The sequence below is a fragment of the Hibiscus syriacus genome, unplaced genomic scaffold (assembly GCF_006381635.1).
Source record: "Hibiscus syriacus cultivar Baekdansim isolate YM2019G1 unplaced genomic scaffold, ASM638163v2 tig00110930_pilon, whole genome shotgun sequence".
Classification (NCBI taxonomy): domain Eukaryota; kingdom Viridiplantae; phylum Streptophyta; class Magnoliopsida; order Malvales; family Malvaceae; genus Hibiscus; species Hibiscus syriacus.
In genome coordinates this window covers 236,340-248,981 of record NW_024062917.1, presented here as the reverse complement: position 1 = coordinate 248,981, position 12,642 = coordinate 236,340, and the positions used below count along the sequence as shown (strand labels likewise).

The following is a 12,642-nucleotide window of genomic DNA, read 5'->3' as shown; positions in this document are numbered from 1 at the left end:
ATATGTTGTTAACGTGATATTTCTACATACGTTAAATTGTTAACATGATATGTGTCGCATCACCCAAGGTGATGATGTGGTATGTAACGTATCACCCAAAATGATAATGTGTCATATATAATGTCACCTAAGATAATACTAATGTGGTATGTTCCACGTCACTCAAGTGGATGACATGGCATGTGATATGTCAATAATTTAACACATGTGAAAATATTACGTCAGAAACATTTATTGACTGTTAGCCAACTAATGATTCGCATCCAAGTGGTTTTTTTTGACCAAAATTTGAAACTTTGAGATAAAATACTCTAAAAAAATGACTGAAGTGATTATTCATATAAACGATATGTGTTAATTTCAGCTTTATTTCAGAATAAAATCAAAACAAACAAATTCTGCTTTGGTGCTAGTTGTAAAAGCAATATATGCTTCAAGCGTCTTAAAAGAATATATATCAAAAGAGCGACCATTATTTGAATATAAACCAAAAGAAAAACAGATAAAACGCATATAAGAAGATATATACATTAGAGTTTCCCAAGAGTTACTTGGTGGTTGTTTGAAAAAGGTTTCCAAATCAAAGGAAGGAGAGATAAACAAAACTAATTAAAGAAAGGTTAAGAATAAGCCTAATTGCCTTCCATAAAGAAAGGCCAAAGAAAGGCTGTTGCCTTAATGGGTATGTCTCGTAAGGCTTTCGGCTCAAGTTTTAGGCCTCCACTATCAATATATTAGACATAACCAGAAAGGAAACAAAAGAGAAGAGAGAGTTAAGGGGCTCCACTCATTTTTATGGGCCAAATTTTATTCCCAAGTGTTAGGGAATTTTACTTGTGTTTCAAAAGAAGGAGACATCATTATTCCCTATTTAAAAGATTTTCACTTATCACGTAATCAAGAAGTGATTTTAATAGTTAACGTATTTTTATTATTTTGAATCGTTCATGTTTAATAAAATAGAATCGTCATCAGTCATTTTGAGTTATGTATAGTCAAATACTACAAATTATCTTTCAAACATATTTTATAATATTCTCTTTTGAAAAGATAATTTTAGTGGTCTACATTTAAAACCGAAATAAAATAAGTTCAAGAATCAATTACCTATAAAAATGTTCAATTTTAATAATTATTTCAGTAGGTTCAATTTTAAAATAACAATAACTCAAGTTACAAAAAATTTGATACAAATGTCATTGAGTTGTGTAATTTCATTAAAATCAACTTACAAAAGTTTCAAGTTAAATCGAGTTGTAAAATACAACTCGAATATCTCAAATTTTAGTAATTAGTGGATTAATTTTAAGTTGAGTCAGTCCTTGACTCTATATGATATATGTATATCACATATGGAACAAATATGAAGAAATATATGTATTGTATATGGTTAAAACTATTTAAATTAGAATCAAATAATATTATAGTATTATAAATATTATAATTAAATTTAAACAGAAAATCAAAATTCATTCAATTCGACTTAATTTAAATTTTATAAACTCAAATCGAAAAAATTTCGAGTAAACTATTTTATAAACTGAACTGAATTAGAATCAAATAATATATAATATGATAAATATTTTATAATTAAATTTCAAACAGAAACTCGAAAATTCATTCAATTAGACTTGATTTAAATTTTATAAACTCAAATCGAAAAAATTTTGAGTTAACTATTTTATAAACTGAATGAGTATTATGTTCAACATAACCCTAAATTCAACATAATCACTTATGTTCACTTATAGTTGGTTAATTTTTTTGAAAAATATGTTTTGAGGGTTTAGGGTTGATGCTTCAAGTTCAGTTTATTACGGTAGTTTTGAGAATGGATTATGAATTTGAGAATGGATTATGAATTTGGGGTTGGGTATGTAATTAAAGTATTTTAGATTTTGAGGTTTAGAATGAATTGATGATTGTGTTGCAAGTTTTAAAAGTTGGGGGACCTAAATGCAAGTGTATGAAAATTTTAGTGACCATTTATATAATTTACCCTAACGGCAGTTGAATGGCCTTTACTTCGAGGACCATATTGCAAACGAAATAAATGTTTGGTGACTGTATTGCAAGTTTTAAAAGTTGGGAGACCTAAATGCAAGCATCTGAAAAGTTCAGTAACTATTTATATACTTTACCCTTTTAAAAAACAAAACTCGAAATGATTTTTTAAAAAAAAATTGGAAAGTAAGAAATGTTATTAAACCTAAAATTGATAGTTGTTAAGGTGGTTATTTGCGCAATATTTTTCGTTTCTTTGTTAGTCGGAGTGATTATAAAATATTATTTGTTTAAAAAATTTTTAATTATTTGACAACGAATACTAAATATTTTTATAGACAATACGCTCGAATCTAAAACCTCTAAAGATAAGAATCATCTATTTAACCATTAAAGGCTTTGATTCGTAAAATATTAATAACCCTATACTTTTGTTTAATTATAAGTTTGATAATGTCCAAAAACTGGTGATGGTGGTGACTGATGCTTTTTTTTATCAAGTTATGGTGATTATAAGAGAAGTATTTATTTTTAACCTTTGCAGCTTTTGGTGTGTAAATCCAAAAGATAACAATTATTTTTTTAATCTTTAAAATCTGATTCAATTGGCTTAGCCGATTGTTTTCTAACATATTATAATGAATTCCTCAGTTTCGATAAACGTTAAATCGCATAGCATCCCTTTATTTATTCTCAAATTAGACCTTTCTTTATGCCGAAAGAACCGATATTTATGTGGTATATAAATTTGGTATTGAATTTAATTTGTTGGTTTGTTTAAAAAAAAACTATGTCCATATGTGTATTGGCTAAGAAAAATAGAGGAGTTAGGTCAGGTTATGATAAAGTCTATAACCTTTTAATTTGGTCCCTCGTAAAAATTGAAATAACAAGTGCATACAATATAAAAATTTGATTACATTCCTATTCTCTCACTCAAATATAGTTCCACTTCTACTCTTTATATTATTCGAAATTAATATGAAAGCCAAAAGCTAGGCAAGTTCTTAAGATAATATTCTGTTCAAATTTTAATTTCAGCAATACAAACCTTGGATTGTATCATGTAAAAAATTAATTTTAGGAAGGCTTTGAACCAAAATGAAAACATTTACATATAAAAATATAAGCCTTGAATTACCTTCTGTTATTTTGGTGATATTTTACTCGATTTTAACACGATATCTTTATGATCTATAAAGTATGATTTTGCTAATGAGCTTTTTAGAATCGGCAAGAATGATTTTTTTAATCTTAAACACTCAAAGTTTAAGGATTTATTTCTTTGTTGTCTTCTCGGCTTTTTAGGGTTTTATCTTGATTAATCCGAACTGATCCGTGTCGCACACATAGTTTTAGTGGATGAATATTCCAACAGAAATTTTCTACGTATACAAGGCCTCAAATTCAAGACATATTTAAACGTTACTAAATTACAAATTATTGAACATTGGAATTTTTTTTTGTAATTTATTAGTTTTTTTTAATATGATTTGATTCATTGTTGCTTAACCATAATTGAGATGCCATTCAAGTTTCTCTAGGAAAAAAATTGGCGTCACATATCCACTCTCAACAAGAAAATCTCAGTTAATAAATTAGAAGTTTTTTCAAAATCTAATTTTAAAATAAGAGACCATTATTAAATTAGGAGAACCATCAAATAAATTTAGTAATAAAATCAAATAATATTTTTTGTTAGAAAATTTGAATTCAAATAATATACAGAATGTATATAACTAATTTATCAATCACCAATTGAAGCCTTCTCTCCATCACTTTTGCAAGGACTTTATACGCCAAATCCTTCTCAATGTAATCTCTCGTATAGATTTGCCACAAACAAAGTGCATACAATTTAAGGCTTAATACAAAAAAGTGTTTAAGTTTTACCTAAAAAACAATTTGATATCTAAAGAATTTTTTTGCTAAAAATTGATGTATAATATTTTCTCAGTTACATTTTTAGGTGTATATCGTTATATTTATTAATTTTTAAAAATAAAAAAATTATTTTAAAAAAATTTAAAATAGTATAAAAAAACCCAATTTTTTAATGATTATAAAAACTTCTAAAAAGCTAAAATATCTCATTTCAACCCTATTACCAACTGTCATCGGTTATCTCCGGCCACCATCATCACCGAACACTTGGGTTTTGATCAAAATTGTACGGTGGTTCGAATGGTGGTGGTAGTATGGCTTATGAACATCGGGATCGATGAAAAACAACGACTGTAGCTTAAAAGTCAATGAACCTTTGAACACTTCTCCACGAGAAACAGTGACAGTTTACGACGAAAGGCAAATGGGATTTGATTGGGGTTGATGAAAGGCCTATGAAAAGGGGAAAGGGCAAGGGGGAAGGGAGAAGGGGGAGAGGGGAGGGGGCAGACACATGATGTTTGATTTTTTTAAAATAATTTTTTTTAATTTTTAAATAAATTCTTAAAATTATCAGAACATGACACGTGTCACTTAACGATCAAATTCAATGACCGTTACAGTCTAGGCACCTAAAAGTGCTCCGATGAAAACATTAGAACTTATTTTTAGCCAAAAATATTTTAAGAACTAAAACATTTTTCGAGGTATAATTTAGATAAATTTTTTTATTAAGACAAATCCTAATTATGGGAGCTACTTTGGGACACCATAAAACAAATTTTGTTTTTTCATAGTTTATATATTCTTTAAAAAAATCCAAAATCCATTCTTTACCGGTTAACTTTTCCTCATTGTTGAGTGAGCTAAGATGGGCTCACCCTCTGTTTTTTGCCATTAATGTAATAGCGACGCCTCTCACAGAAGGAAAAAGATAAAATAAAATGAAAGTAGAAAAAATCAGGAATAGAGAGATCAAAGTTTACCTCTGCAAGCAAGTTTTCAATTACAACCAGAGGGAAAGTGTTGAAAATAAATATATAAAGAAAGAAAAAAGTGATTAGCTTTTGCTTTTAAAGGGACACCCCTTTCTCCCGGTTTAATAATCTTTTTATGTTTTACAATAAACATTTTCTACATTATTTTTTCTTATATCACTCTCACCTTTATCTTCCTTCTTCTTCTTCTTTTATTTTTTTTGTTGGTAAATAGCTTTTTTTTCCTACTTTTGAGGGGAGAATAGATTCTATAATGTTTGCATCTCAATTATTAAGATACCACACTCTTTCCTACAAAAGATATCATTCAGATAATCTGGATTGTACCCAAGAAAATATCATTCAAATCATCATAAAATTAAAAGTACATACGCAAATGATCCCGAATATATGATATTTTTTGTTGAGTCATTTGACTATTAAAATTTGTAAAATTATCATTCTATTGTAGGACGCTATTTTGTTGAATCCTTATGTTATTAAAAGTTACAAAATGATTATCTGACTATTCATATATTTCAAACTCGTCATTTTCTATTAAAAATGACATATATATGAGCTAGACATTAACATATTGAATGTGATATGATAAAATCTGTTCTTAGAACCATTTGAGCTGTATTTTGTGGGTTAACTCTCTATTTACATTATATCATCAAACCAGTGCTTAGAAGCAATGGTGGATCGAGTAGACATCATTAAAAATATGATATTATCATATCTTATTCAACATATTAACGTGCAACTCAAGCAACCACCATTTTTTAATGAAAAAGGATGAGTTCGAAACATATAAATAGCCAAGTGACCGTTTTGTAACTTTTAATAGTTGATGGACTCAATAAAACAACGTTCTAGAGCCGATGACTATTTTATAAATTTTAATACTCTAGGAACTTAAAATAATATCCTTTAATCGGAAGATCATTTATGTACTTTACTTTAAAACTAAACTACAACGGTATATGATTTACCCACATATTTTGACATACCAAAACTTCACTAAACAAAGATTTTTATATTGTGAATCATAACGTATGATATATTAATTGTGAATGGAATAAATTGATGAGACAGTCATTCTATAATGAATCTCTACAATATTCAATTCGAATTATTCAATCAATATATTGAATATCGATACTTAAATTAAAAAAAAAAAACTTACAGAATGTTGCCACCTCATTAAGCAAAGCAATTTTAGTTGTTGACAAGAAAAGTTGAAAAGTTGAAATAGAAAAGAAAAAGGGAGAAGAAGAATTAAGAGAAAGGCAGTCATAAATGGAGGCTTCTATCTTGAGACAAAGAAAAAGAAAAAGGTTGATGGATTAGATCATAATATCACCATTAAGATGGACTAGTTAAAAATTAGAAAGAGGGATGTGGAATCTAAATATGCTTTCATTTCTAAAACCCTAATCTTTTTAAAAAGCAAAAAACGACAATTTCCCTACTTATGCTTAAGGATTTTTAATTTAAAGTTGTCATGACATAATAATCTTTGTGTGATTCTAAAGTAGAAACACCTTTAAGGTTTAAAGAGAGAGATGCTTATCTAAATATATGTATGTATACCATTTCTAATTATTATTAGTCTTTCCTTCGCTTTATAGTTTTTAATTAAGGAGCAAATATTGATTTTAATATTAAGATTTTACATTTTTCATGAGATTTTGAGTTATAAAAAGCAAAAAAAGTTTTACTTTTGAGACAATCTTTTATAGTTCAAAAATAGTTTTATTTTCTCTAATTTTTCTCATCTTAATTTACTATCTCTTTTATGAAAATAGTTTGTTTTGTATTTATCTTCACTTTTTTTTGGCTTTCACTTTCACTTTTAAGAATAGTAAATTGTAATTACTTTGAATTTTGTAATACCACAGCTTTCTAATGCTTTTCCCCGCAGAAAGATATAATTTTGGGGTTTGAAAAAATAAAGTTAATACTTTTAGAAAACAAAACGAATTGAAATTAAGCATAAAAGGAAATTTTGTTCTCTTTGTTTTTTTCTCATTTAATTTTTAAGTGACGATTTTTTTTATTTTAATTTTTATGTGATGATTATAAGAAAATATATATTTAGATATTTTTTAACCAATTGACAACGCATATACACTGCAGACGTAACTATTTGGACTTATGATTTCTAAGAAAAATAATATTATCTTTTACTACTGAAGGCGCTTGAAGAATTCTTTCATTCCAATTCTAAAACCCTAAACCACATAAAAGTTGTTTCTCCTCTGCACAACCCATACGTTTCGGATTATACCCTTAACCTCTTCGGCCAATAATATACGTGTAATATAACTTCCCCCCACTTCTATTATATTCATGAGGAATATACTAATATTCAATACCATAATTTATATACATACATACTACTTTTCAAAATGTTTAGTATATGATCATTATAACTTCTTTTCCGCTATTCTATGTTATACAATCTGATCAAGACTTGTCGTTAACTCAAAGAAAAACACAAGACTTGTTCATTAATTTTGGAGTGCAATATTAGTGGAGGTAATTTATTTACATGAAACTTTCAAAATTTATTTTCATAATATATGTATCGTACTGTCTAAATTATCAATTTGTTGATAACATATCCACTAACATGTGTATAGACACGACAGAAGAGAAATTTCGTTTAAAGTTTTTGATCATTGAATCATTAATTTTTATTATATTATTGATATGTCATGTTAAAAAGGAATTAATTTTTAATTTAACTTTCAAAACTTTAAATAAAATATCAATTCATTCCTAAATAAGATTAATCAACCGTTAATTTCTATGGCGTTCATTATCTTCTTTGATCGACGAGGATACCAAAATGCTTATCTTTTCCTTATTGTCCTCTTTGTTGGACTAACTTTCTTTACGAGCACCCAAAAAACTTTCAAAAAAATGATTCAAATGTAAACTATTTTTCTACTACGATCTTTTAATTAAGTTGTTTGATAATCTTCAAATTGAGATATGTGATAAAAAAAACTCTTATGTTCTTTCTTCTCAAATTTATTGAATATAATTTGATATTTTAATATAATTGACAACACACAAGCTGTAAATATAATCGTTCGAACCCAAGATTTCTAAGGAGAACAATATTCTCTTCAACTATTGAAGCCTCTTGATAGGTAAAAGGTATTCAATTTAAATATTCTGATACAGGGAATATATTGAATTCAAGTCGCTAAACATAGAGACCTTTAAGATTCAATAAGTACGTAACCATCAATCAGACGCTCAAGGACCAATTTGCAATCAATTCAAAAACAACTAGGGCATTTGCGATATTTTACCAAATTATAAAATACCATTCTCGCAAGCTTCCAGATTGATTAACAATCATATACGTATTCATACCATATGATGTCATTAATAATTTACCATACAACCGTCAATCACAAAAGAGATTGTAGACACTGAATTTCATCCAACTTATTATTATTATTTTATAATTTTAGGATTCTAAAACTTGATTTTTTTTTAGTTTTGGACTCGTTTTAATGTTTGGACTGCATAATGGACTTACAAATGATTAAAGGACCTTTACATTTTGGGTCTACTGGAACTGGACCAAAACTAATATAAAAATATTCTAACTAAAAATATATATGATGATATTCATCAATTGATAAAAAGAAATTGATTAATGTAAAAGAAATTATAATGACAAAAAGACCAAACAATTATTGAAAAAGGACAAAACAAAAAGAAAATGAAAGAGCATAATTGAAACACTATTGCGCCCCTGCTCTTTGTATAACTTTTTTTTTCTTTTTTTAATTTGGATTTAGACCAAGTCAAGTTTTGTAAAACAATATCGACTTCGAGTTTAGGATGAAAATACTCAACACTACTTAATTTAGGATATAATATATATTCTCTATATTTAAAAATAATTACTATTATACTATATATTGTACACTAAATTCAAATAACATTAGTATGTTACATTACCGTACCGAAACGATAATTACTAAAAAAAAATCAGACCATTTTAATTCTTTAAATAAAATTTATTATGTTCATAAAACATTTAAATAAAATTTAAACTTCAGAGCTCTCTAACAATAGTTTCGGTAACTGTACTCTAAAGAACGGATGGAATTCTATACGATGATGCATATAACCAATCGACACTAAAACGACACAAGCATTTATACTTGCGCCACTAAAGTCAATATATATCTAGCCACAAAAGTCAATATGGCCAACATTAAGGCCCTAAACCTGTATACTCTTACTTTGCATTGAAATCAACTTTACCACTTAGTCCAATCGGGACTTATCAAATTCATATACTCTCAAGGGTATTTTGGACATTTAGGGAGCTAACATATCATATTTAGGTCAATTGAGTATCCGTACTCATGTTCTGACTCAACAAGGCTCATAGCCTAAAATTGTTAGTTGATATTTAGCTCAATTGAGTATCCGTACCCATGGGACATGCACGAATACTTTAAACTTCAGTCGTCCGCTGTTATATTGAAGTTTAAGGATTATATAGGTTAAACTATTAAAAAATCAAATAATTTATTGATATTTTAAATTGTATTCAAGTAATAAATATATTTTTATTTTAAATTGAACATTTTCTTTAATTTAATTATAGGTATTTAATTTAATGATAGATTAATTTATATTATGTATTATAGAGGTTCATTATAGGTAACATTTTAAATCTAGTTTGCTCTATTCATAATATCAGAATTTGAACTCCTAACATTATTCAAAGAATCTAATACATCGTCCCATAAGATCAAACGATTATGTTTTGTTTTAAATTGAATTTTGATTTATGTTTTAGAACCCGTCTCCATTTTCTTTAATTTAATTATAGGTATTAATTTAAGATAGATTAATTTATATTATGTATTATAGAGGTTCATTATAGTAACATTTTAAATCTAGTTTGCTCTATTCATAATATCAGAATTTGAACTCCTAACATTTCAAAGAATCTAATACATCGTCCCATAAGATCAAACGATTATGTTTTGTTTTAAATTGTTTTGATTTATGTTTAGAACCCGTCTCGGATAATAGAGTAGAAGATGATTAGTGAACATAATTTTATAGAAACAGGAAAATTCGATTTTCTGTTAATCCAGTCCTAAGGGTATGTCTGAGAATCTAAAGACAATTTGAACAAAGAGAATTTTCCCAGAAAAAGAAACGTTAAGCACTTAAAGAAGGATTACAATTCCTGAAATTTGAAAACGATCCTCCTGTCCACAGATTCAAGAAGCCCAATATCCTGGATTGTTTGCTCTTGGAGACTATCATCGTCAATGGACACATTCAAATCCAATGACACGCAAGGACTTGTTGACTCCTCCAACGCACCCACTTTTTCTTCCTCGGAAGTACCATCCGATTTCAGCTTTGCAGGAGGAGAGCATGCTCTTGATCTTGAGCTGAAGCTTTCGCAGCTCAAAATGACGATAGCATCTCTGAGCCTAGCTTCTTCTCCATTGGCTTTGCTTATTCTTCCTCTTTCGATTGCTCTTTGGAAACCCATTTGAGAGCAGTAATCTGATTGCCCAATATCTTCAATGAAGAACACTCGATGTGGTTACTTGAAACTGATTCAGCAAAATCTCTCAAGTAACTGCAGCTTTGTTCGTCTCTCGATCTTTTGCTTCGACTATCTTCGGTATAATCAGATCTTTAGATGAGAAACTGCTTAATTCAATCGAGACGAAGTTGTTTTGTGATCCGAAAACAAGCCTAGCCAACTCTTTAGCTATCTTCTCTTTAGCTTGAACATCGACACCTTGGAAAAACAACCAAGTTTCTTCTTTAGACTCACCATCCCTCAACTTCCCTCTTCTTCGTAACATCCCAGACCTGCATTTTAATATAGTGGTTACGATCTCTGGAACTATATCCTTCTGCCATGGCACCTTCTTTTCCAATGCAGTGCAAAGGGTGGTCAAGTTCTCAGCATTCAGCCTTGAACTTGTGAACATATTCCATCTCCATCACATCACTGGAAGAACCCGAGTTAGGGCTCGAGGATAGTGTGGTTTGGGTCCTTGTAATTCTGTTCCGGGATATATAATCTCAAAGCACCGGTGGCTCAACAGTGTTTTCAACTGTTTCAGAAATCCAAAAATGGTCTTTCCGTGCCTGCCTTGGTTCAACCACAGGCCAGTCATGGTGTTGGTTCAGCCGAAATCCTCCAGCTTGAACCGTTCTCAACTTTCTTGCTTGTGGTCTGATTTTGTATCTCGCTGAAGAGAAGAGAGAGACAGAGAACAAAACACTATAATTATGTATTTTATATTTGATAACCTTGATGAAAGAATGATTAGTTTACCTATCAGTGATGAGACTGAAGCGTAAGCTGCCGCAGGAATCGTTAGAGGATGCAGACCCCAAACTGTTTCCAGTGATGGATGGCCAGATTTGCATCTCATGTAAGTTTTGGAAAGTGGCAGACCCCATGAGCTTAAACCCCACTCTCTCCAATGTTAGATATCAATAATTTCCCAATCTCCATGATCATATGCTCCACCGGACAGTAATATCCCCTACTTTGCTCACTTGGACTTGCCCTATACTCGATAGCCCATTTGAGATCACCCAGATTCAAAACAATCCCCTTACCTAAATAATTCCCAACATGCTTCTTTAACTCCTCAAGTTTTTTGCTCAACCTCTATTCTATTTATGCCCAAAAGATGAGAAAGAAGGTTTACAAACTTAGCATCTCTTAAAGACTGAGGAACATCTCCTTTATCAGCTTTGTCAACCACAGCTCTAACTACACCTTCTATGCTGGAAATACACTCTCTACCACCACAAAACTTCTTCTCTTTCGTTCATCAGATTCTCCATCACGAACATGACATCTTCCTCCCTAATTATCGGATCTGATCCTCTTGGTTTCCCAGTTTTGTTACTTGCAACTTGAGAAGCAGTAGGAGGTTGAGAGACGGCTAAATTAGCGTTGCTTATTTCCTTATATTTATTACTGTTTACTGTCGAAGGAGCGTTTTGAGAACAGATTTCTAAGGAAACAGCTTGCTCTACGTTGCTTTTGACTTGTGTACTAGTGAAACCGGCTTCTCTCATGACCTACTCACGCTAGGATCGTCTAGAATAGATATTAAGCTGCTCCAGCTCTATCTTAACAGCTAACAGTGGTTGTTGCTGGTTTCAATGGTTCCACGCCTTTGCTGAGCCTGAGCACGCTTGAAGGCAGCAACCAAGGCATTAGAGATGGAAGGGTAATGGGAATGAGCTCCCAACATAGGACTCGAAGACGTAGCGGGGAGGCGATTGAGGGCGACGTTGAAACAAAGCTCCAAGGCTCGACACTGGAGGGGATGTGCGTGGGATTGAATACAAGCAGTTCGGAGCAGACCAGTAGAAGCAGAAGCATGGTGTTAGCTACATGGAGGGGAGTGACTTGGGCATGACCACGCCGCCTAGCAAGAGTAACAGCTTGCTTTACCACGTTAGCAGCCTCGTTGGTTAGAGCTTGTTGCACGGTGCAACCCCCGGCTCTCATGTTGTCTCTCCGAAACCTATATTTCCACGAAAGTGTCAAGTGAAAGGACAGTTGAAACAAAAACTAGATGAAGGAAGTTTGTGAAGTTCAAGCTTCATGGATGCTGGTGCTTGAACAAAAGGAAAGAGGATCGAAATCATGAGACAGAGTTGTGGTATAAGAATTATAGTAGGAAGTAGTGTAGATTGTGGAGATGAGTGAATAAAATGGTGGGCTATGCTT

General features: G+C 30.5%; 1 pseudogene; it reads right to left on the bottom strand.

Moving 5' to 3' along the window:
* Positions 1-10,098: 10,098 nt before the first annotated feature.
* LOC120146639 lies at positions 10,099-12,642 on the bottom strand (annotated as a pseudogene).